This window comes from Pleurodeles waltl, chromosome 3_1, assembly GCF_031143425.1.
Source record: "Pleurodeles waltl isolate 20211129_DDA chromosome 3_1, aPleWal1.hap1.20221129, whole genome shotgun sequence".
Classification (NCBI taxonomy): domain Eukaryota; kingdom Metazoa; phylum Chordata; class Amphibia; order Caudata; family Salamandridae; genus Pleurodeles; species Pleurodeles waltl.
In genome coordinates this window covers 1,981,633,926-1,981,660,862 of record NC_090440.1, presented here as the reverse complement: position 1 = coordinate 1,981,660,862, position 26,937 = coordinate 1,981,633,926, and the positions used below count along the sequence as shown (strand labels likewise).

General features: G+C 43.6%; 1 protein-coding gene and 1 long non-coding RNA gene across 10 annotated transcripts in view; one reads left to right on the top strand and one right to left on the bottom strand.

The window, feature by feature from the left end:
- Window positions 1-26,937, bottom strand: part of RPH3AL (rabphilin 3A like (without C2 domains)) — a 920,330-nt gene that overhangs the window by 122,599 nt on the left and 770,794 nt on the right. The window lies entirely within an intron of this gene.
- The window catches only part of LOC138285890 (uncharacterized), a 48,648-nt gene continuing 41,692 nt past the window's right edge, over window positions 19,982-26,937 (top strand). The window contains exon 1 of the long non-coding RNA XR_011201656.1: window positions 19,982-20,140. This is a non-coding gene — a long non-coding RNA (uncharacterized lncRNA). The remainder of the gene's footprint in view (window positions 20,141-26,937) is intronic.

The following is a 26,937-nucleotide window of genomic DNA, read 5'->3' as shown; positions in this document are numbered from 1 at the left end:
GTTCGACCTTTTTGGAGAAGAGCCCCAGAAAGATAGCAACGCCAAAAAGTAGTAATGTCGGAATCCATCCATGCCAGTCCTCACTTTCGAGCAGAGATTGTTATTCAATGTCTTTTTTTTAAGAAAGCATGAATACTTTTTATAGCATAGTAGTATTCAAAACAGGGCATCAATGAATATGATACATTATAACCTATCAAACATGTAGTGTCTCTTCAAGACAGCACAACGATACTCCTGTGAAAGAGGGATGCAGAGCACATAAGGCATTTTGGTTCAAGGTCATCACAATCCTCTTGAGATGCAGAGGGGATGACCTGTCAGACTAACACCACAACTAAGGCAGGACCGTGTTCATCTCTCAGATGGGAGCAGTAGCTTTCACATGAGGAGGTTTCATCTTTAAACCGCCCCCACTGCCCTAGGGAAACACATCTGGGAAGGCTTTTCACGTACTGCAATCAGTGTTTTGTTTTGTTTTCTTTGATGTTTATTAGGGTTTAATTAAACTCAACAATGTATTCACCTGTATTACATCGACGTCTAAATAATTGGAAAGCGTGCCGGCGTTACAAACAGCTGGCACTTCTCGAGTTCATATAAACAAATGTTACAATTCAGTATTAGAACTCTGTTCAACATCCAGATAATTGCTTGTAAACCATCTTTTCTATAAATCAGCTAACCATTTACAATAAAACATAAAGGGTAATATAACATCGCCATAAAATCTAAAAATATGTTTTTCTTTTGGCATTTTTAACTATCTCCTCATAACCAACACAGGTATCATTTTATCAGGTCTTACCGGCTTACAGGTTAATGCTTATAATTTTTTAAGGGCAAAGGACAGATAGTTTAATCTATTTCTTTATTCGAACGTAAAGCTGTCACTACTCATAAACGCATCCTTAAACATTGCATCAGTGCCAAGCATAGTCACAGAACACTGACAAAATAATCCTTATATAATCCATTTCTCACGGTTATCAATTGCTCAGAGTGCGCATAAGACCCTTTTAGTCGTATGGTCTGGCATCACAAAGTTGCTTTAACTTTGATGAAACAATGTTCTGGTGGAAACCTTCCTGGCCTCCTTACATCCCGCGAGGCATTCTGGGGAAAGGTGAAGCAGAAGGTACTACAAGTAGGCGTCAAGCTGTCACGTTGAGTACTGAAGGAATAGGTACCAGTACCTACATTTGTGCCACTGACTGCAGTTCGGCACCACTGGCACTTATTTCAGGGGACCAGGAGACTCCGTCACTTGCTTCACTGTCTTGGCGCCAACTACAGCAGGAAAGTGTCTACTGCGGTCATGGAAACTGAAGAAGGACCACCAATACCGCAAACACTAACCATTCGGAGTACTGGCACCCCTTCTTCTATTGCCAAAATGCACAAAAGAAATAAAGGAGGGAATTTTGCTCATATTCTCAAGACTGTGTTTAACTTTGCTGGAAGTTGAAGCCTTCCTCACTGGCATATGCTCCCTACCCGATCATCATCAGAGGATTTTTTTGGGGACCAGCACTTTATTTTTTTTAAACAAATTAAGGAGTCCTTGCTACCAACCCACACTGGTCATGCTAGCTCGCAGATGTCGCTTCCAGAGCAGATGAAAGTGTGGCAATGTTGGCACATGCAGTAATTCTGCATACCTGTGTCACTCAGATCCAGGGCATTGGTACCAGGGTGGATTGTGAGGTAGGGAGCTTGAGAAGTGCTCTGTAAAACAAGGGCATTGGAGGAACAGTATGGAGCTATTGCCTGCAAGAGTCCATCAAGGCAGCATTTCCCAATAACCCAGGTTTCTCCAACTTAATGGCAACATTTCAGCATTTCCTCAGACCTGCAAACTCACACGATGCCATCCTGTATCGCCCAGTGAGGGGTCGATATCACAGACAGGCAGGGAAAACGAGCTGGAAACCACTGCAAGTAGTGGATTTCCAGCTCATCTTTTGATAACTTTAAAAGCTGATGTCCACTAAAAGATGTTGAAATACCATAGGACATCAGCACCACCCTCAGCAAGCCTTTTTGTCTCTGTTTTGAAGGAGGGTGTTTGGTGGGGGGCAGAGGGATAGAAGTGCTTCTTAGTTTTCGGCACAAGGCCCAACTCCCCCTATGGCCACGTCCCCTCCTCACACGGTGAAATTGTTTTCTAAGTTGGCAGGTCTGTTAATGTTTTCTGACTAGTAGAACACATCTACAGCTGGAGGTCAAAAAGGAATGCAGTGTCTCTCTGCTAAAAAGAGAACGATCCCTAGCGGAAAGGTTACAAGATCAATACTTGTCAAGTAGTAAAAGCATTCAGTTATTTTATAGTTAAAATCTCTTTATTAAATTATAAGCTATCACATACCCTCACCTACAACCAATGGTCAGAGAGGGGTAGAAAACCAGAACAGTAACTGGGCAGAAGGTAGAAGTGGGAGGAGAGGAGGAGGTCCACTAGAGGAGGGAGGAGAGGCGGGGAGGAGAGTGGGAGAGGAGAAGGAGTGGGCAATGGAAGAAGGAGCAGACCAGGAAGTACATGCCCGCCTCAGGAAGCTGCAGTAGACTTAATTTAATTTGAAATATCAGTCAGAATTAAATTTATTGTGGAATTAATTAAAATCATTATAACAACATGGAGCCACCCACTAAAATGCAGATACATTCAAATTCCAAATTACAATTTATATAATTTTTAAGACTAACTTGAACAAAAACTGATTAAGCTAAACCAGTGGTTCCCAACCTGTGGGCCGGGGACCCCTGGAGGTCTGCAAAGCCTCCTCAGGGGGTCCGCGGCAGCTTAAATTTTTTAATAATATTAGGTCCCAGGTATCAGTAATGACTCCTTGGGGGTCCCCGTGTTCCAATAATGATTCAGTGGGGGTCCCCGGGCTCCAGTACTGATAAAATGGGGGTCCACAGAAGTCAAAAGGTTGGGAACCACTGAGCTAAACCAATATTTTAATTGATCGTATTCGTGCTTAGTGTTTACATGATCACATAGTGCATCAAGACTTATGAAAGAAAAAAGGAGTGTGTGTAACACAAAATAGGGTAAAATCAATGGACAAAACAGATACATTCTTTTTGCTAGTACAGATCTTAAGTATTGCGTCTTCAGTTGATACTTTACTGGAAAATTATTTCTGGTTCAAAGGCCTCTGGTTGACAACGTGCAGGTTCGAGCTTCTCAGCTTTACTGTATTGCCTCTGTAATCGTGACATCCTGGTATGAGAGGGAAGGAGGAATGTGTTGCAACCGAGAAAGCCTTGCAGAACAGTCATGAAGTTGTGTGAACTGCTAGGAATGGGTGTCATGAAAATACTGCATATTGTAAACTGGTATTAGGAATCAAGAAATTGCAATGTGGCCCAATAAGGATGTCACCATTCTGACATCCAATCAAGAGCAGATTTCTTGTCATTTAGATCCTAAAATCACTCACAAAATGGCTGATTCTTGATCAAACATGGAAAACAAGATACTGGGGTTCCGCCGCCATCAGACAGAAAAACCTCCCCTCAAGAGAATCTCATGCTATATGTGCATGTGTTCAAACTTTGTGCAGGGTGTTTGCTCTGAAGATCGAATCGCATAAGTGACGAAAGGCTAAGGTATTCTGTCTTCTAGGATGGAGACGCTACTGCTGGACTCTTCCAGGCTCTCGTAAAACAACCTTGGTGGTAATCTTAGATGGAATAGCACAACAGTGTTTGGTGAGCTCCGAGGACAAATACATTTAAATATGGTACTGTTTTTTACAATAAGAAAATTTGGAGATTTTCTTAACGGAATCAGATATTGTGACGCCTTGATTGTATTAACATTTGCCCACAAGCTGTGATGGAACCATATCTTTGGCTTTGATATCATGCCATAAGAGAAGAGACATAGACACATAGGGTAGAGACATAGGGTCCAAAAGAAAGAGCAGCCCTTTCACGTCTGAATCGAATTTGGACTTTTGCTACTGCTGATGTATTGTGGTGTGCTAATGCCACGGTTCAATGCCACTGGAGTGCTTAAGCCAGTTGCATAACAAATTGCCTCTATGCATGATAACCACTGAAACAGCATCTGAAGACAGTTCCAGCTTCTGGTCAACAGATTCAGATGTTTTTAGACCTCACCGTCAACCTGAAAACTGAAACACAGAGGTGTCAAAAAGAAATAGACACTACTTTCTGTTGCACCTTTTGCCTTAAATTAAACATCTCAATAGCTAAAGCCTTTATTTCAAAGGTACATGCTATGACTAAATATGTTTAAGAACAGCACATCAAGAAATTGGTGTTTAAATCATGGCCACTGTGTGTTTTTTAGACGCCAGTGGAAAGGTCTTTGGAAAAGCTGAGGTGGGGAACAGCAACATGGTTGGTTGCAAAATGCCTTCTACCCAGGGATTCTAACTTTGTTGAGGTATAGAGACTATCTTATCTCAAATGGAAATGAGGAAAGAAGAGGAGGAGCTTGAAGAGGAACTCTGCACCTTGTCATTTTCTGAAGAAAATCATCTTGCAGCAACACATCATAGGGAGATTGGTTGGTAATCTTATCCTAGTCATCAACTCCCTTCACTTCTTCCCCTTCCTCTCTTGAGACATTGTACTTATACCACACTAATCTTTTGGAAGAGAAAGTAGCAAAGAAAGTGTCCCATCATCCAATAGCGCACTGGGCAAACAAACGCCTGGAGGCTTCTGGGTCCTCAATGCAGAGTGACTTAATAGGACCTGCTGTAGCCCTGTGATAAGAAACATTCTGAAGTCAAGATTGATGTCAGGTGCCTGATCTAGATGAAATGGCTTGAATATAGACATAAGGCAAAACGCTACAGTAGAAGAACCCTCTCACAAGTACTGCAGGTTCCACAGACACTATAGGCACTTAAAAGACAAGCACAGTCACAATACAAGACCCGCTGTCAGATGGGGAACCTTAACATTCCAGGAGCTAGGCAATACTTAACGCAAGAAGGCATCGGAGGTAGGGGCAGAGAACACATGCTTGAGAGCAGAGAACACATGTTTGTGATGATGACACAACACATCTAAGGCCATTAGTGTAATTTCAAGCAATGTTCTTGGTGCGACTTTCACAAAGCCTTTGTTGCTCTGTGTACGATGGCCAAGCCGGAATAAGAACATGCAGATAATACATGCCCAAAAGTTGCACAGTTTGGAAAATGGGCCACTAAAACTTAAGGCAAGTGAACATCACACAGACCATATTTAGATTTAGAGACCTGCACCCTGAGAAAAGCATTGTCCCTAAAATGTAAAATGTGTACGACAGCAAACTCAGGGAGAAGAAAAAGAACAGATGTCAAGGAAGCCCCAAACTGACAAAAAAGGCAAAACAATTATCAAGACAGTCACTGTGTACAAAGCATGAAATTGAAGGAAAACGGTGCCCAGCATTATCGATGCTTGCATGAGTTCCTTTGAGCTCCCTTAAAGAAACACTGAATATTTGGCCCAGTGTCATGGTTTGTGCCATAAATAGCTATAAACGGAAGATTTGTACTGTGGCTATTATTATTCGCAATGTCCTTTTCCAAAGCATATGTGGGATCTGGGTAGCCTTTATGGCTCAATGTCACGAACCTGGACTGATATGAACCCCAAACATCCATCCAATGGCAAGTCACTAGTATTTACCCTGGACCATGAACTCACAGCCAAGGAACATATTGTGAAGAAACCCAAGACAGCCAGGTACCCCTTTTCACTACTGAAGAAAGATAAGCTATTCCTACCATAACACGACTTTGAAATTGTTGTTTAAGCCCTCATGCTCCATGCTAATGGTGGTACAACTTTGCTCAATTACTCCACAGTGGCCCCCCATAAGAGCTTTGTAAACACCACAGTACACCTCATTGACTACTTCCATCTCACCCTAATGGAACTACACTAGCTGTACTTGCCAACCCGAACCATCTTCAAGTCTAGCTGCACCATCTTAAAAGGCATCACAAATGACACCCTGCATATCTGGTTGACAAGCGCACCACCTCCAGTGGCTCTCAGCACAACGGCAGCAAGGACTCAACAAAACAGAGAATAAGAGTGAACAAGAAAAAAAGCAAACAGGCCTTTTTAATTCATACAACCAAAAACATCTGTTTATCAATCAAGACTACTCCAATCTTGCTCCACTTTAGGAAAGAGCTGAAGACATACCTCTTTAAAGAATGGTACATCAAAACAAAAAAAACTGTACATCTCATCTCATAAAACCCTGCTTCCTCTAAAATCACTTGTGGACTGGATCACTGCCTTTGACCCTGAAAAGCACTCTGCTGTCTTTTAGCGTGGTTTGTGCTACACAAATAACACATAGGTACGTTGATGGGTATTTAACTCACTGGAATCAAAGTGGTAGTATGAAATTGTATTTGGTTGTGGTTTGTCAAATGATGAAACGGCCTCCGAGATTAGAATCAACGTGTGCCTTAGTTAACAATTTTAATGGATGGTGGCCAGCCAGACACCATGATGTATCTGTGTGGAGTATTAAGAGCATATGTGTGTGCTAACGTACAATGCCATTTGTTTCACTTTTCTGGTGTTTGTGGTCGTAAATAGCTTAAATGTGGGTGGAAGTTATTTATTTGGACTTTTATGTAACATGACACTACATAGCATTAAATAAGAACAGTTACAATACATGATTATTTAAATTCGCTTTATTACACTATTAAAATTGAGTATTACAGTGACAGACCAGCTAGAAGGGCCAAAGTCTGAGGGTGTTATTGCAGGCTAAAGCTGTAGGGTGTCCAGTGCACACACTGCCCCTTCAAAATGTGGGAGTGGCTACCGCTGTGGAGCTACCATGAATCCAGACTAGATGCACCTACTGTCCATGTTTGCTGGGCGCACACTAACCAAGCCTAGGTCCAGTGGCTTTGCATTCCATAGCTGAACAGTTTTTCCCCACATATATCTTTATTAATCTTCATTTTAAAGGTAGATGTAATAACTTTTCGGACACATTTAATAGGATCCTGTAGACATTTATATCCAACATGGTTGCCACATTTCAATTCTAGGATTACTGAGAAGTTGAATGAGTTGTGGTCTGGTTAATGCAAATTCGACAGACTTAACACAGCATCCTCCCTATGAGCATTTCGGAATTAAGGGATAACAAACAACATTTCAGCATCTGACACTCAGCAACCTCCATGAAAGGGGCACGTAGCACATCTCCAACTGCAGCCTTCGATTTGTTGGTGAGCTGCCTGACCAAAGCTGTGGCCTGCTGTGACAGGCCTCTCCTTCCCTGATGGTGCTGCAGTCCTGTGGCAGCGTGGTGGGGCACATTCAAAAGGCAGCCAGTCAATAATGAAAGGAACTCAATGTGGTGATCTGACAGCGAAAGAGGATCTGTAGCCCCTGAGACAATCCAGGCTTGGCAGATGCAATGGGGGCTTGATACGCTAACCCCTGGTATTGGGTGGTCAGCCTTGGAAGCGTCCACAAGACAGGAAGCAACAGATGAATGCCACTGGGGTCTATTGGACAGTTGTAATTATTATATAATATCGAATTTCCAAACTCTGTAGCTCTCCGGCAGTAGCCAATGCCCTTGAAGACCGATATGGTGTCCCAGGTGTTCCTGCAGCATCTTCAGTGACGTGATTTTTCTGGCATGTTTAGTGATTTCGGGACGGTTTGAAATTTTAGTTGCCATATCATTTGCTTGCCATGCGACAGATAGCACAGAAGTATTTGTTAATCCTATCCGAATTCAACTTCTGGAGACCGGAACAGGTATTTATTTTGTTTTCATTTGACAGCATGACTGCCCACGTAATTTGGGGAGTTTTGCATGCAGCATGATTATCACATTGAGCAACAGGTCTCAATTGACGGCAGCTTAGCACAATTCTGAATCTGTGAGCACATGTTGAGTACATCAGTGAGCACATATATTTTTCCTGACCTTTCCGGTGAGCATGACGATCTAAGGGGTTCAAGAGGGTTTGGACAGAGTATGGTACCATAGCACCACCATACTAGCCTTACCCAATCATGGTATGCTCGGGGTACAACTAATAAACATAATATATGTCAAGGACAGTCTGGTGAGTTCGACAAGCACTATTTTCTTTTATATATACTCTTTGTACACAATTTCAGCAGAGTTGAAGTGGTTTTATGACATGACTGTCATTTAAGGGAATTTGCTAACATGGAGGCCATGATGCACTGTGTACAAATATGCTCCACAGTGTTTTACATGTCGATATTATCTATTATATATAGATTTTCATTATATGTAATACTATGTTCGTAGACTCTATTATATTCTTGTTTGTCCTGAGGAGGCACTGAAACACGTCGACATATATTTTGGAGGCGTCCACCAACAAACTGAAACAAATAAATGAAATCAACTATAGGGGACATATCTCATAAATGTTTATGGGACATTTTCGCCACTTTATTGTGACTCTGTCCTAAAGAACTACCTCTAATAAGGACTGCAACTATATAACAAAGCAGTCTTCCAAATAATAGTTGGAAGACTTGGCAAAGCTTTTTCTGTGTGGATTTTGTCTTTGTTTAATTTTTGTAACGTTGTAGTGTGATAGCAGCGATTTGTCATGTGTTTGCACCATTTCTTCTATACGTATATACACTAACCAAGAATGTGGTCTATTCGTTTTTCAATTGAGTAAAAGAGATTGCTAAAATATTTTGAGTTGAGGTGGTGAGCAAATGATATGCTCATCTTTGCTTTAATTTATGTTGATTCTTTTCCTACTATATGCCACATTACATATATATAGTGTTTGTGACCCAGGTACAGTGGGTATAAGGCATACCCTATTTGTTTAAGACATACTTTTTTAACCTTCTGAGATGTGAGGGTATCATAATAAGTTTTTAATGTAGTCAACATTGACCATAAGTTAACTATTGAGAATCCAAAAGTGTAATAATCCATATTTGCTGTTATAAGAGTGGTGGTCATGTCCGACCCACATACAGTACGTTTTACAGATGTTCAAATTAATAGACTGTTAGAATATCCATCCTTGTTAAGTGGAGATCGAATTTCTCTAGCTCTGAATAATTTGGATAAGGTAGAGAAACTCAAACAATTCAAGAAAAAGAACATCAGAACACAATTACATGCACAAGTATTACTGGAACAGTTTCAAAATAATACCATCCCAGTAAGGTTAAAAGTCACCAATGTACCGGTAATTTGTATTCAGGACAAAACCTATCTGGTCCAGTTTAGTGGTGTAGGAACCAAGCGCTCTCTGGATTGGTTAGCTATCTCCATAGAGACAACATTAAGGACTAGTGAAGCAGAACTGAATGAAATTAAAGAGATCCCAGGATCAGTGAAACAAAACAACTATCAGCAAGCATAGAAAAAACTATAGTTGAGTTTAAAATATATACTGTCAATTCTAAGCCCACAAAAGTTTTGAGAGACAAAGAATTTCAGACTAGAGAATGGGTATTCTTACTTAGAGGATGACTTTTATAAAAAATAATAACACAAGCAATTTAAATTTGCAATATCGGGGAAGGTCACGTAGAAGATTCATAACCTCCGATACGTTTTCTGATTCTGATATATCAGGGTCTTCTTCCTCTAACCAAGACTATCGAGAAGTCCAACCTTTTTTTGGCAGAGGCGGGCGCAGAGGGTGAGGAGGGGACTGGAGAAGCCAACCCTCAGAACAGGGCACGTTCAGGACAAGAAGCATATACAGACGCCAATAATAGTAACTAAACCAAAGGAGGAATCAGATCCCTTCATGCAATTGATCAGGACATCAATTAAGAGATATAGAAAGACATTTATTAAGCATTTATTTTAGGCCATTTCTGCCCCCGGGGGGGGGGGGGGGGGCAGAAACCTCTAGGCACCAGGGCAATTTTTTTGTGTGTGTTTTTTGTTTTGTTTGTTTTTGTAGAGATGGGGAGCGACCCATTAGGCAAGGGTCGCTCCCCTGGGGGGCAAATTGTATTTAGACCATTTCTGCCCCCCTCGGGGGCAGATCGGCCGATTTTAGATCAATCTGCCCCAAAGTGGGGCAGAAACCACTAGGCACCGGGGATCTTTTTTTTCTTTTTGCGCCAATGTCACTCAAGGGGAGCGACCCCGTAGGCAAGGGTCGCTCCCTGGGAGGGTGGGGGGGCAGGGAGGCAAATTTATTTTAGGCCATTTCTGCCCCCCCTGGGGGCAGATTGGCCTATTGTTATTAGGCCGATCTGCCCCCGGGGGGGCAGAAACCTCTAGGCGCCAGGGCTAATTATTTTTTTGTGTTTTTTTTTTGTTTGTTTGTTTTTTTTAGAGATGGGGAGCGACCCATTAGGCAAGGGTCGCTCCCCTGGGGGGCAAATTGTATTTAGACCATTTCTGGCCCCCTCGGGGGCAGATCGGCCGATTTTAGGTCAATCTGCCCCCAAGGGAGGCAGAAGCCACTAGGCACCGGGGATCTTCTTTTTTGCGCCTATGTCACGCAAGGGGAGCGACCCCGTAGGCAAGGGTCGCTCCCCGGGTGTGTGTTTATGGCAGGGGGGCAAATTTATTTTAGGCCATTTCTGCCCCCCCTTGGGGCAGATCGGCCTATTGTTATTAGGCCGATCTGCCCCCGGGGGGGCAGAAACCTCTAGGCGCCAGGGTTAATTTTTTGTTTGTGTTTTTTTTGTTTGTTTGTTTTTTTAGAGATGGGGAGCGACCCATTAGGCAAGGGTCGCTACCCTGGGGGGCAAATTGTATTTAGACCATTTCTGCCCCCCTTGGGGGCAGATCGGCCGATTTTAGGTCAATCTGCCCTCAAGGGGGGCAGAAACCACTAGGCACCAGGGATCTTTTTTTTTGTGCCAATGTCACGCAAGGGGAGCGACCCCGTAGGCAAGGGTCGCTCCCCAGGGGCTTGGGGGAGGCGGGGGTGCAGGGGGCAAATTTATTTTAGGCCATTTCTGCCCCCCCTGGGGGCAGATTGGCCTAGGCGCCAGGGATTTTTTTTTAAGAGGTGGGGAGCGACCCCTTAGTCAAGGGTCGCTCCCCTGGGGGGCAAATTGTATTTAGACCATTTCTGCCCCCCTTGGGGGCAGATCGGACGATTTTTGTTAGGCCAATCTGCCCCAATGGGGGCAGAAACCACTTAGGCACCAGGGATTGGTGTGTGTGTATGCATGTGTTTTCTTTAGGGGGGCAGCCCCTTGGGGAAGGGTCGCTTCCCATGGGGGCACATTACTGTTGGCCATATCTGCCCCCCATTGGAGGCAGATGGGCCTCTTTTTGGAAGGCCCATCTGCCCCCAAGGGGGGGCAGAAAGCCCACCAGAGGCCAGGGATTTTTTTTTTTTTCAAAAATAAGAGTGTGGGGGTATGGCCATACCCCCACCCCAAATAACTGGGGCCAAAGTTGTTCTGCCCACTCCAGGGGGGGCAGAAAGTCTACTAGATGCCAGGGAATTAAAAACAAAACAAAAAATATTGGGGTGGTGGCTACCAACCAGTATGGGCCTGGTTACGCCCCCACCTCAACTGAAGGGGGGTAACAGTCTTTCAGCTCTCCCCGCACTCTAAAACATCTTATCCCACAGCAAGCAAGAAGACATTTGATTATTTGGGGTTTTAGTATTACATTTGGGCCATGAGAGCTTGGCTTTCTCTCAAAATCGTCCCACTTGGAATGGTGAGGGCTGAACTTTATGGACTTTGGGACGCTGCCATGTAGAAAAATCCACAAGACCTAGACACATCTGAAAACTAAACATCTGGGTGATTCCAGGGTGGTGTGTTTCACATGCACCCCGCACCATTTTTGTACCCACAATCCCCTGCAAACCTCCAACTTTGCTGGAAATCACACATTTTTCCCATGTTTTTGTGATGAACCTTCCGAAATCTGCAGGAATCCACAAAATTCCTACCACCCAGCATTGCCTCATCTATACCGATAAAAATTCTGCTGCACTAGTCAGCCTAAAAATGTTTTTTTGCAAACTGCCCTTTTGGACCCCCTTTGTTCCCGCTCAATATCAACATGTTTTTGGCTCTTCCCTTTCACAAGCACTTGGCCCACCTACACAAATGAGGTATCATTTTTACCGGGAGACTGAAGGGAACATTGGGTGGTACGAAATGTGTCCCAGTGCGGTGATCCCACACAGAAATTTGGGAACAATGTGATTTTTTTAGCTAAATTTGAGGTTTGCTGAGGATTCTGGGTAAGAAAATATTGGGGGATCCACGCAAGTCACACCTCACTGGACTCCCTGGTTTTCAAAAATGTCTTGGTTTGGTAGGTTTCCCTAGAAGGCTGCTGAGCCCAGGACCAAAAACGCAGGTGGCCCCCCTGCAAAAACAGGTAGTTTTGTATTTGATAATTTTGTTGTGTCCAGATACTGTTTTGGGGCATTTTCTTTCGCAGGCAGTAGGCCTACCCACACAAGTGAGGTACCATTTTTATCGGGAGACCTGGGGGAACGCTGGTGGGAGGAAATTTGTGGCTCCTCTCAGATTCTAGAACTTTCTGTCACCGAAATGAGAGGAAAAAGGTTTTTGGGCCAAAATCTGAGGTTTGCAAAGGATTCTGGGTAACAGAACCTGGTCAGAGCCCCACAAGTCATCCCATTTTGGATTCCCCTAGGTGTCTAGTTTTCAAAAATGCACTGGATTGCTAGGTTTCCCCAGGTGCCGGCTGAGCTAGAGGCCACAATCCACAGGTAGGCACCTTGTAAAAAACACCTCTGTTTTCTGTGAAAAAAATGTGATGTGTCCACGTTGTGTTTTGGGCCATTTCCTTTCGTGGGCGCTAGGCCTACCCACACAAGTGAGGTACCATTTATATCGGGAGACTTGGGGGAACGCTGGGTGGAAGGAAATGTGTGGCTCCTCTCAGATTCCAGAACTTTCTGTCACCGAAATGAGAGCAAAAAGTGTTTTTTTGGCCACATTTTGAGGTTTGCAAAGGATTCTGGGTAACAGAACCTGGTCAGAGCCCCACAAGTCACCCCATTTTGGATTCCCCTAGGTGTCTAGTTTTCATAAATGAGCTGGTTTGCTAGGTTTCCCCAGGTGCCGGCAGAGCTAGAGGCCACAATCCACAGGTAGGCACTTTGTAAAAAACACCTCAGTTTTCAGTGAAAAAATGTGATGTGTCCATGTTGTGTTTTGGGCCATTTCCTTTCGTGGGCGCTAGGCCTACCCACACCAGTGAGGTATCATTTTTATCGGGAGACTTGGGGGAACGCTGGGTGGAAGGAAATTTGTGGCTCCTCTCAGATTCCAGAACTTTCTGTCACCGGAATGAGAGGAAAAAGTGTTTTTTGGGGCAAATTTTGAAGTTTGCAAAGGATTCTGGGTAACAGAACCTGGTCAGAGCCCCACAAGTCACCCCATCCTGGATTCCCCTAGGTGTCTAGTTTTCAAAACTGTGCAGGTTTGCTAGGTTTCCCTAGGTGCCGGCTGAGTTAGAGGCCAAAATCCACAGCTAGACACTTTGCAAAAAACAGCTATGTTTTCTTTGTGAAAATGGGATGTGTCCATGTTGTGTTTTGGGGCATTTCCTGTTGTGGGTGCTAGGCCTATCCACGCAAGTGAGGTACCATTTTTATCGGGAGATGTGGGGGAAAACAGAATAGCAAAACAAGTGTTATTGCCCCTTGTCTTTCTCTACATTTTTTCTTCCAAATGTAAGACAGTGTGTAAAAAAGACGTCTATTTGAGAAATACCCTGTAATTCACATGCCTGTATGGGCACCCCGGAATTCAGAGATGTGCAAATAACCACTGCTTCTCAACACCTTATCTTGTGGCCATTTTGGAAATACAAAGGTTTTCTTGATACCTATTTTTCACTCTTTATATTTCAGCAAATGAATTGCTGTATACCCAGTATAGAATAAAAACCCATTGCAAGGTGCAGCTCATTTATTGGCTCTGGATACCTAGGGTTCTTGATGAACCTAGAAGCCCTATATATCCCCGCAACCAGAAGAGTCCAGCGGACATAACGGTATATTGCTTTAAAAAATCTGACATCGCAGGAAAAAGTGACAGAGTAAAACGTGGAGAAAAATGGCTGATTTTTTCACCTCAATTTCAATATTGTTTTATTTCAGCTGTTATTTTCTGTAGGAAACACTTGTAGGATCTACACAAATGACCCCTTGCTGAATTCAGATTTTTTTCTACTTTCCAGAAATGTTTAGCTTTCTGGGATCCAGCATTGGTTTCTCACCTATCTCGGTCACTAACTGGAAGGAGGCTGAAAGCACAAAAAATAGTAAAAATGGGGTATGTCCCAGTAAAATGTCAAAATTGTATTGAAAAATGGGGTTTTCTAATTCAAGTCTGCCTGTTCCTGAAAGCTGGTGATCTTGCCACCCCAAACCCTTTGTTGATGCCATTTTCAGGGAAAAAACCACGAGCCGCCTTCTGCAGCCCTTTTTTCCAATTCTTTTGAAAAAAAACAACATTTTCACTGTATTTTGGCTAATTTCTTGGTCTCCTTCAGGGGAACCCACAAAGTCTGTGTACCTCTAGAATCCCTAGGATGTTGGGAAAAAAGAACGCAAATTTGGCGTGGGTAGCTTATGTTAACAAAAAGTTATGAAGGCCTAAGCACGAACTGCCCCAAATAGCCAAAAAAAGGCTCGGCACAGGAGGCGAAAAGGCCTGGCAGCGAAGGGGTTAATAAACAGAATGACAGTACTGAGAATAATTTTAGGGGGTTCAAAAACAAATTAGTTTTTGTCCAGGAAAGAACAATATGCCTACTGAAGTTCTCATATTTGAAAACGTGGTTATATGGGAGATAAACTTACTTAACAACAAAAAGACATACTTTAAATGCAATTGCTCTAAAATGGAAATGGAGGACATTGATGACTTATCTCAGAACTCTAATATTGTGATTAAACTAGCTGACAAAGGGGTTGGAATAGTCATCATGGACAGTGATACATATGTTTCGAGAGATAATGCGACAATTGACGATCCAGGTCCACTATAGACCTTCCACGGAAAATCCTGCAAAGATATTGTGTAAAAAGATTCTTGCGCAGACTATCGAAGTTTTAGAGGAGAGATGGATATGTAAAAAACAATTAGAATTTCTTAAAAGAAAATAATGTAGAAGCCCAGTAATATACACCCTTCCAAAGATTCATAAAGATTCTGTTAATCCGCCACGTAGACCAATTATATCTGCTGGCAGATCCATACTCGAATCATTAGCTCGAAATACTGATAACTTTCTCAATCTTTTATGGTAGAGACAAAAGCATATATTAGAGATTCTATGGATGTAATTAACAAGCTGGAAACACTCCAGTTTGATGGTGAACAAGAATATCTGGTGACCTTAGACATGGAGTCGTTATATACGACTATTCCTCAAGATGAAGCCATACATGTGATAAATTCCACTCTAGAGACAGGATCGAAACCTCACAATATCTCCAATGAATTTTTTACAGCATTGGCCACACGCTGCTGTAGAAATAACTTTTTTGCATTTAAGGGAGATCTATATTTGCAAATAAAGGGGGTGACGATGGAATGTAGCTTCGCCTTAAAAGTGGCAAATCTAGTTATGAACTGCTTTGAGGACCAGCAGATATACATGATACTGGTCCCTACAGGAATAATATAAGAAAGCAGTTCAGATACATAGACAACATCCTGATGATATGGAAAGAAACTTGCACACATTAATAGCATTTTTAGAGTGGCTTAACCATAGGACAGCAGATCTTAAATTCACAATGTCTTATAGTGAGACGAAGCTTAACCTTGTGAATCTATGGATCAAAGTAAAGGATAGCAATTTATCTGTGAGATTATACACTAAACCCACAGACAGAAATACATTACTATACTTTTCAAGTGGACATCCTTGTAGCTTGAAATAAAATCTTCCGTGGAGAAGTGTGGCACAATGGTTAGAGCTGCAGACCCTGATGCAGAGATCTGGCCCGGGACCAGGGTTCAATTCCCACCTCAGCAGGTCTTGGGCTCAATTCCCTTGGACCAGATAATTCTTGCCTCAGTGCCTAATCTAATTAATGGGTCCCACTCTGTAACTCTGGGCAATAGCTTGCTTAATCTCCACAACGGCCCTGACAGCACTTGGATGCCTGGCTTCAACTTTGGGGTTGCCCAGGAGTGGGTGCCTCACAGGGAAAAGCCAGGAGGGGCTCCACAGCGGTATGCATACTGCGCCTTGAGACCCTAACGGGTGAGTAGTGTGCTATACAAGTGCAAAGTTTACAGTACCATATGGACAATTGTTTCGTATTCGTAGGAACTGCTCTGAGAAAAGTGATTATTTTGACAATGCCAATATCCTAATACAAAACCTATAGACAGAAGGTACATGTTAAGACTTTTTATCCTTGGCGTGGTCTCGCTTACATTTTTGCCTCTGTTTCCCAGGTTGTTGATGTGTGCTGGACTCTGATTTTGCTGTTTTTGTTACTCTGGGCACTTTACCACTGCTAACCAGTGCAAGTGCTCCTTTTACAAAATGTGAATGTAATTGGCTTATCCATGATTGGCCTATTTAATTTATTAGTAAGTTCCAAGTACAGTGCACTAGAAGTGCCCAGGGCCTGTAAATCAAATGCTACTAGTGGGCCTGCAGCACTGGTTGTGCCACCCACATAAGTAGCTCTGTAACCATGTCTCAGACCTGCCACTGCAGTGTATGTGTGTGCAGTTTTAACTGTAAATTCGTCTTGGCAAGTGGACCCACTTGCCAGGCCTAAACCTTCCCTTTTCTTACATGTAAGGCACCCCGAAGGTAGGCTTTAGGTAGCACTAAGGGCAGAGTGCAGTGTATGGTTAAGGTAGGACATATAGTAATGTGTTTTATATGTCCTAACAGTGAAATATTGTTACATTTGTTTTTCACTGTTGCAAGGCCTGTCCCTCTCATAGGTTAACATAAGGGCTATCTTTAAATCTGATTAAAGTGTAGATTCCCTTTGGGAATGGATAGACATCTGGAGTTTGGGGTCTCTGAGCTCACAATTTAAAAATACATCTTTTAGTAAAGTTGATTTTAAGATTGTGTGTTTGAAAATGCCACTTTTAGAAAGTGAGCATTTTCTTGCTTATACCATTTCTGTGACTCTGCCTGTTTGTGGATTCCCTGTCTGGGTCAGTTTGACAGTTGGGCTGGTTGCACTTCACACTAGACAGTGACACAAAGGGAGCTGGGGTGTAGTCTGCATTTCCTGATGAGCCATCTGTGCTTGGGGGGGGGGGGGGGGTGGAGTGGTCACTTACACCTGAAAGGGCTATGCCTGTCCTCACACAATGCAGTCTCCAACCCCCTGGTGAGTGTCTGGGGCCTGGCCTGGGCAAGGCAGGATTTCACATTCAAGAGAGACTTTGCTTTGAAGTAGGCCTATTGCAAAGGAGAAATTGGGTATAAGAAGGGCACCCAAACCACAGACTTTAGAACACTTCTGGAAACCAAGAGGAACATCTGCCTGGAGAAGAGCTGAAGAGCTGAGGAAGAAGAGCTGCCCTGCCTGTGACTGTGCTTTGTGGAGCTATCCTGCAGTTGCTGCTTCTGCCAGAGTAAAAGGGCAAAGACTGGACTCTGTGTGCCTTCCATCTTGTGAAGATCTCCAAGGACTTGATTTAGAGCTTGCCTCCTGTTGTTTGAAGTCTCAGGGACAACAAAGACTTCTCTCTGCCAGCACCTGGGGTCTCTGGAGAGACTCCTACTCTGCCCTGTGGTGACCATCCAGTTCCTGAGACCCTAAAAGGAGAAGCTGCCAGCCTAAGAGGAAGAAATCCACGCACAGAACGCCCTGCAGGGAAAAGATCGATGCAACTCCGATCTGCGGCTGAAAAATCGACACACCGCCGCCTTCGCGGCTGAGAATCGACACTCGCCTACAATGTGACCGAAGAATCGACCCATAGAGAAACGACGCGCAGCATCGCTGACGGAGGCTGGGAGATCGCAACCTGCTCTGCGTGGTTTTCAGATCACGCTGGGCGTGTAAAAACAACGCAAGGCCTGCCCGGACCCGAGAGTGGTGACCGGATCGACGCATTGCTCTCCTGCGGAGAGAAGAAACGGCGTGCCCCGACCCGACGAAGGGAGAAATGACGCAATGTCTTGCTTGTGAGTGAAATCGACGCATCGCAAGCACTTTTTGATGCATACTCGCCCGTGCAGGGTTATTTTTGACGCACCCAAGGTACATTTTCACGCTAACAGTGTTAGTGTGTTTTTAAAAATACATGAAGACCCTTGTTGCTTTTTAATTGATAACTAGACTTGTGTATTGTAGATTTATGTTGTTTTGGTCTTGCTTTGTTTAGATAAATATTTCCTATTTTTCTAAACCTGTGTTATATCATTTTGTAGTGTTTTCATTAAGTTACTGTGTGTGTTGGTACAAAAACTTGACAACTAGCACTCTGAAGTTAAGCCTACTGCTCGTGCCACGCAATTTCTGAGCTTGCAATCTAAAGCCACTGGTGTGCGGTAGATTTCAGACGTTAGATATAAAGCACACGTCAAGTACCTTAGTGAGCACATATATTTTTCCTGTCCTTTCCGGTGAGCATGACGATCTAAGGGGTTCAAGAGGGTTTGGACACAGTGTGGTCATTGCACCACCATACCAGCCTCACCCAATCATGGTATGGTAGGGGCACAACTAATAAACATAGTATATGTCAAAGAGGGTCTAATGAGTTCGACAAGCACTCCTTTCTTTTATATATACTCTTTGTACACAATTTCGGCAAAGTTGAAGTGGTTTTAACTGTCATAGCTGTTGTTTAAGGGAATTTGTCAACATGGAAGCCATGGTGCAGTGTATACAAATATGCCCCACGGTGTTTTAAATGTCTATATTATCTATTATATGTAGATTTTGTTTTTACGTAATATTATTTTTGTAGACTCTATTGTCTTCCTGTTTGTTCTGAGGAGGCCTGCAGTTATATGGCCTAAACGCGTCGACATATATTTTGGAGGAGTCCACCAACAAACTGAAACAAAGAAATGAAATCAACTACGTGGGATATATCTCATAAATGTTTACAAGACATTTTGGCCCCTTTATTGTGACAAAGGTTTTTCTTAGTGAAATTTGTGTTTGTTTACTTTTTGTAACGTTATAGTGTAATAGAAGCAATTTGTCATGTGCTTGCACCATTTTTTCTATACTTTTAAATCAACATCTTTAAAATAAACTAACCGAGAATGTGAATTAATCCTTAATCATTTTTACATTGAGTAAAAGAGACTGTTAAAATATTTTGGGTGATTGCAGTGAGCAAATGATATGCTCATCTTTGCTTTAATTTATGTTTATTCTTTTCCTACTGTCTACCACATTACATATATACAGTGTTTGTGACCCAGGTACAGTGCGGTTATATGGGCATACCCCTATTTGTTTAAGATACTGTGGTCTGCTGCCCAGGTATATAGAGCAGGACACCGAGGTGGTGCGAGCACCAACTAGAGCTCCACCATGATTGAATTTTCCCTTTCATGATGGGATGAAGATTCTTCAATGTTTCAAGGTGTCTTTTTCAATGTTGGACCTTATTCTGAGATTCCCAATAATTCCTATCTATGCAATAATATAAGTTAACTCTGTCCCTCCTGAGTTTCTGGTAGGTAACTGTGGCTGTGAAGGTAGAGTTAACAGGGACAATAATGGAGACCTTGTAATGAGGCTTATAGAGGTTCTGATGCAATCCACTATGCACATGTGGTAGTGGGCTGTGTGAGTAGTATCTCCTGGGTGGTTGGTATGTAAATTAGTGAGAGGAAAGTTATTGATTTGTTTTTTTAGACCAACTCTTCCTCAATTTTATATCTAGGGGCTGTGGTGAGCGCATGATGGTGTCAGGGCATATTTATGACTGGAGATTTTCGTCGAGAAACCGGCAGAACTAAATCAGCTATGTTATTATTTCATCTACCCAAAATAGCACAACAAAATTACTGCATGGCTCCAAGCCGTCTCCGTGTCAGAAAAGAAAGGTGTATGACGCGTACTCATTCGTGTTCTTCTCACCACGTGACTCGCATCACCTCATTAGCCGAACTCTGCTGTGAAACAACAGGAAACTGGAGAAGTACTTTCACCACCCACAGGTACGTTTTAATGCACATTAAGGTGACACTTAAGGGCTTAAAACGTGTGCAATTACAGCGCACCTTTCTAATATCCACAAAGATATACTGACAGGAGTAATCAAACGGGGACTGTGCCGCTTGAATGAAATGAAGCTTCAGGAGCTGAAGCGGGTAAAAATGCATAAAAGGCTTTATTTCAGTAATACAGACTTTATTTTCAATGTTGAGTCAGGAGCCTTTCGTAATATGTGAGAGTTGCACATGGGCCAGAGTGGCACAGTGGAAAGATGGATTTAAGGATCAGAAATGTCAGGGAGGCGATGGCTTTTATCAATCAAGACATTATCCTATTATACATGTGTGTGTCCCGGTGTCAGGGCTTTGTGCCACTCTAAAGGATTCTTCAAGTGTACCGGCTGGATGGTGCTGCGCTCTTAAGATCACTGCACCACATTGCCACACACTAACAGATGATTGTCGCAATTGAATTTGCCACTCCGCATTATTCCTTCACCCTTCCACGTCAAATATGTATGTGCCCAGAGACTGATTTCTGCCTGCCACTGGAGCCCTCGTTCATCATTTGTTCCTACATTACTCGCCGAAAACTCCTTGGTTCAGTGTGTAACTGAGGGCCATATGTACCAACACATTTTCCCATAAGGACAGAATGGGTAAAACCCTTTTCTACATCTGGCCCTATATCTCAATCCCCATCTGTTCCCCTTTGTCACTAAGGACAACAGCTAGCACCACGTGGTTACAAGAAGTGCAGCTAGAGCTAGAGCCTGACAGCTAAAACAAAGGCACCAACAGCGCAACTGTGGGTAACCACTCCCGCACGTGAGTCGCAAGTCTCACTCACGGCTCTCATAACACCACTAGTAACAGCACTGTCCAAGGCGGGTGCGTAGGAGCAGTGGAGGGACTGTCCATGTGGGAGTCACAGAAAACAACAGTGCCATCAGTGGTGGGGTCTAAGACAGGGGCTCAGGAGCAGCAAGAGGGAGGGAGTGTCAGAGGAGGTCAAAACATGACACTCCAGATGCAGCAGCATAACCCCATGAGCCTTAGGACTGAATGCTCGTACTGTCAAACCTGCTCTATGCACCTGCATCACTATCAGCAACAAGACCGTACTGATATATGGAAGAGCAGGAGAAATTATATGGTGAGCTAACAAGACTCCACCTCCTGAGATGGCAAAGGATGATCACTGTGGATTATCTTCAGACGCCTTGTGACCGTTTGTAAAATAAAAATAATCTGCACGGGCCCTACTAGGCAAATGGGCCCAACCACCTCCAGAACGTGACACCCATTCAGAGTTGTTTTAAGGCATAGACAAACTGGAAAACTACCCAGGATCCCCACCTTCCAAGGACCTCCTGGAAAAGTGATCTTTCCCTCACTTAATCTCACTTTTGTCTATTTTTTTTATCTCAAACTCTGTCCCTACCTCCCAGTCCTTCTCTCTCTACCTCGTGTAATTCTAGGACTTTAAGACACTGGACAATACATATTTCAGATGCGCGACTCCAGTTTTTAAAGTTTAACTATGATTTAAAATTGAATTATGCAGGCTTGAATTAGCAAGAAATGTTTCATAAAATTCGAAGTTGTTCTAAACACAGGGGCCCAAAATATGTCTTACCAGGGGCCACAAACATCTTATGATAACACTGGGCACCATAATTTTCCCCAGCAAGGGCAGACTTATCAAATGTGCCCCTGTTTTACATGTCAACCTTAACAAACGTTTTGCCTGCACTCCTGTTTTGCTGAATTCGTTTTTCCTGGCCTCAGGGCTCTGTCCACTTTACCACTGTTAACCATTGCTAAAGTGCTTGTACTCTCTCCTTTCAACATGGTGAAATTGGCTTACACGCAGTTGTCACATTTAATTTACTTGTAAGTCCATAGGAAAGTAGCACTACTGGTACCCAGGGCCTGTAATTTAAATGCTAATAGTGGACCACCCACCTAAAAAGCATTTTGACACATGTCCTAGGCCTGCCATTCCAGCCTGCGTGTGCAGTTTTGAACTGCCATTTGATCCTTGCAAAGTAAACATTTTGCCAGGCCTTAGCTTTCCTTTTTAATCCATATTTGTCACTCCTAAAGTAGGCCATAAGTAGCCCATGGAGTAGGATGCCTATTATTTGAAAGGTTGGACATGTACCTTTTTCAGGTTTTACATGTCCCCTCAAACTTGTTTTTCGCTATTGCAAGGTCTACCACTCCCATGAAATAACACTGGGTTACCTTATTACATTAAAAAAGCTGTAACATTTGATTGGGCACAGGTAGGAAGACCATGTTTGGTATATGAGGAATTGTCATTTAAAATCCTCTTTGATGGTAAAGTCGGATTTGAAGTCACAATTCTGAAACTGCCACTTTTAGAAAGTTGCATTTTATTGTCCTAACCATTTGGTGCCTGCGGCCTGTTCCTGAGTCACATGACTAGGTGAAGATGGCAGTAGGACTTTGTTTATTGATCTCAGACAGCATCACCATAGAAGGACTGGGTGTTGGCGGGATGGGCCCTCTCTGGCAGGATGAGGGGACGAAATTGTCATCTACCACACACACATCTCAACTCCAGCACACTCACAAGGGATTTCACACTAGTCTGTTGTGACCCCAGACAATCAGGGACTATGGCAGGGAAGAAGGAAATTCCAGACACCTCCGTAGGGGGAAACTCCACAAGCTTCTCCCACTTCAAAGTGCGCACCAGATATTAAAAGGGGACCCTCAGACCCACTCTTCAGTACACTCCTGGACCTGTGGATAATACAGAAGAGGGGCACCCTGCTGCTTGAGGTCTGCCATGTTTGCTGAGAAGGAAGACTGGATGTGCACCCTTCATCACAGGCTGACGTTACTCTAAGAGTCAGCTGACTGACCTCCTGAGCTAAAGTGACACAACATGCTCCAGAGGCTTCCCTGCAATGGCCCCTCTGACCTGCTGTACTAAATCTGCCTGGACCTGCAACTGGAAATGCCTGAGCCCTGCATGCTTCTGCTGGAGTGACTTTCCGATCCCCAAGTGGTGCCCCTTCAGGTACTGGGCAGGCATGAGAGCGAGCTCCTTCTGGCCTAACTGAAGGTTCCACCAAACCCAATGCGAAACAAAGCCCTGCAAAGCCTTGCTGCACAGCTGCCAGCTTCACGAGAACAGACTCAGAGCGGCGCAAACCATGCACAGCCTCATTGCACAGTTCATAAGATCTGACCCAAGTGACACAAACCCCTTTAAAGTCTGGCCACTCTACTTTCTTGGAGTTGACGCCGGATGACGTGAAGCCTTGTAAAGCAACACCATGTAGACCGCACACCAAGTACATAAGGGACAATCCTCAGCAGGACAAACTTAGTCTGTTCCCAACCTGCGCTCCATTGTGGTTGGCTTGAACTTGTGCCTTGTCCCAGTCCAGTGTGACCAGATACCCTCAGCTGGTGCTTTGCATCCTCTGGGTGCCTCTTTTCTAAATCTTTAAAACTGCATCACTCCACTTCAACTGATTGGATTTTTGTTGTTTTGGTCTCAACAATTTATTAATTTTTACCCTACTCTTCTAAATTGGTGTGGGACTTTTCATGTGTTGTGGTTTCACTGAATTACTATTTAAGTGCTGCATAAACACTTTACACATTGCTTCTGAGTTAAGACAGACTGCTTTAGAGGCAAATTTAGCGAGTTTTTGGACCCAACTGGTACTATTGGAACTACACGCGAAATAACTGAGGCCCTCAATGCCCAAAGACATTTGTAGCCTACTGTTGGAACTGGTCTTTCTGCAGGGTCACCCCCAAACGTTTTGCCTTCCTCCTTTTCTTTTTCTGACCTCATTTTTGCTGGCTTTAGGACTCTGTCCACTTTACCACTGCTAATCAGTGCTAAAGCGCATATGCTCTCTCCTTAAAACATGGTCACATTGGCTCATACACAATTGGCTTATTTAATTTACTTGTAAGTCCCTAGTCAAGTGCACTACATGTGCCCAGGGCCTGTAAATTAAATGCTACTAGTGGGCTGCAGCACTGGTTGTGCCGCCCACATAAGGAGCCCCCTAACCATGTCTCAGGCTTGCCTCTGCAGTGCCTGTGTGTGCAGTTTCACTGCCACTTCGACTTGGCATTTATAAGTACTTGCCAAGCCTTAAACTCCCCTTTTTCTACATACAAGTCACCCCTAAGGTAGGCCTTAGGTAGCCCATAAGGCAGGGTGCTATGTAGGTAAAAGGCAGGACATGAAAATGTGTGTTCTATATGTCCTGGTAGTGTAAAACTCCTAAATTCGTTTTACACTGTTGTGAGGCCTGCTCCTTTCATAGGATAGCATTAGGGCTACCCTCATATACTGTTTGAGTGGTAGATCTTGATCTGAAAGGAGTAACCAGGTCATATTTAGTATGGGCAGAATGGTGATACAAAATCCTGCTTAATGGTGAAGTTGGATTTTATATTACTATTTTAGAAATGCTACTTTTAGAAAGTGAGCATTTCTCTACACTTAAATCCTTCTGTGCCTTCCAATCCACGTCTGGCTAGGTTTAGTTGACAGCTCCCTTGTGCATTGACAACCCCAAACACAGGATGCTATGTCACAATTGCACACATCTCCATATTGAATGGGTCTTCCTGGGCTGGGAGGGTGGAGGGCCTGACACTTACATGTCAAAGGACAGTAGCCTGACCTCACACAAAGGGCTGCCACACCCCTTACTGGGACACTGGCAGACAGGATGGAACTGAAAGGGGACCTTGTGCACTTCTAAGCAACTCTTTGAAGCCCCCCCCCACTTCAAAGGCACATTTGGGTATTTAAGCAGGGTCTCTGACCCTACCAACTTAGACACGTCTTGACAAGACACTCTCGTCACAGACACTTCCTGGAGACGAGAACCTGAACCAGAACCTGCAACCTGCCAAGAAGAACTTCCTGGCCGCCCAGGGGACTCACCTGACTGCTTTCTGAGAAGGACTGTTGCCTTGCTGTTGCCCTGCTGCCTTGCTGCTCTCTGCCTGTGCTGAGAAGTGCTCTCCAAGGGCTTGGATAGAGTTTGTCTCCTGTTCCCTGAAGTCACAAGACCAAAAAGACTTCATTCCTTCAAGAAGAACTCCCTGTGCGTTGGAAATCGACGCACAGCCAGCAGAAAACGACGCACAGCCTGCATCGCAGTGAAAAATTCAGCATACGCCGAACCGGAACGACGCAGCCCGACTTCGCAAGGAGAAGATCGACGCAGCGCCAGTGTAGGGACCGGAAATTCGACGCACGACCCGCTGGTTCGCCGGACAGCTGAGCTGGAATGACGCAGCCCAACTTCCTGAGAGGAATCGATGCAGCGCTTGCCGTGCGGTAGAATTTTCCATGCAACGCCCACTGGATCGATGCAGCTCCTGTGACTTTGTCCTGCCAGTGCCGGATTTCAATGCATCGTCCCCGGGACATCCGAAAACCCCACAACCTGAAGAGGATCCAAGACCGAGCACTGGAAATCGACGCAAAGCCTTCCCTGTGTTAAAAATAAATGACGCATCGCCGTGTGCGGCCTGAGAAATCGACGCATACCTCCCTGTTTTTCACGCATCTCCTCCTCTGCGGTTCTTTGCGGATATTTTGAACGCAAACCAGGTACTTTGTGCTTGCAAGAGACATTTGTTGCTTTTAAGAGACTAAAGACACTTTATATCATTTTTATAGTGATATCTCAACATATACTTATTGCATCTTAATCGTTTTGACCTGCTTTATCCAGATAAATATTGTATAATAAACACAATATGGTGTATTGTTGTGGTGTTCTACTGTGTTACTGCATGATCTATTGCACAAATACTTTACACATTCACTTCTGACTGCTCAGTGCCAAGCCACCAGAGGGCGGGCACAGGATAATTTGGATTGTGTGCGACTTACCCTAACTAGAGTGAGGGTCCTTGCTTGGACAGGGGGTAACCTGACTTCCAAACAAAGACCCTATTTCTAACACCTACTCACAACATACAAAGAACCTGTTTCCCCTCTGTTGCACACAAGTTACATTTACACCTCCTTAACTCTGGACAAGAACTTAATGGAAGAAAGGGCTCAAGGCTAAAGACAAGTTTTAGCTGGAATCTGGCATGTATATGCACTTCTTCACTTGAAGATGAAGCTGCAGTAATTTTCCAAGTTTTAAGGCAACTGAATAAGCTTGTGTGATTCTTTTTGTGAAAGGCCCATGATTTTGAGCTGTTCTGTTTGGCATCTGCTAGTGAACAGCAGGGGAAATTATGTTTTCTATGGGAGTGGCTGTTAACCTTTTGACTTCTGTGCATCCCCCACTTAATCTATACTGGAATCCGGGGACCCCTGCTGAAACATTGGAATCTGGGGAGCCCCCCTGAGTCAGTATTGGAAACCTGGAACCCTAGCCTGAGCAATTTCAATGATTTGAAGTGCAAAACAATATACAAAAGTACAGATACATGCAGTCATCAAATGCACAAATGAAATAATTTATTTAATTCACAAACACATTAAAAAAAACAAAATTACAATTTTAATGGGAAGGTTGGAGCTTTTCTAAATTCAATAAAGGCTACCCATCATACACGCTATACTCTGTTTGATGGTCCTACACTGTTCCCGCCAATTAGTCTGGGAATACCAACTTAATTTATAGCATCTAATTTCAAATTCCTTCACATTTACAGAATGTTTTCACATGTTAAGTTTTATGTTTACCTTCCTTATATACCCTTTTTTACTTGTCATCATTTCATTTTCTAAATAGTTGGGGGTCCCACAGAGTATGTTT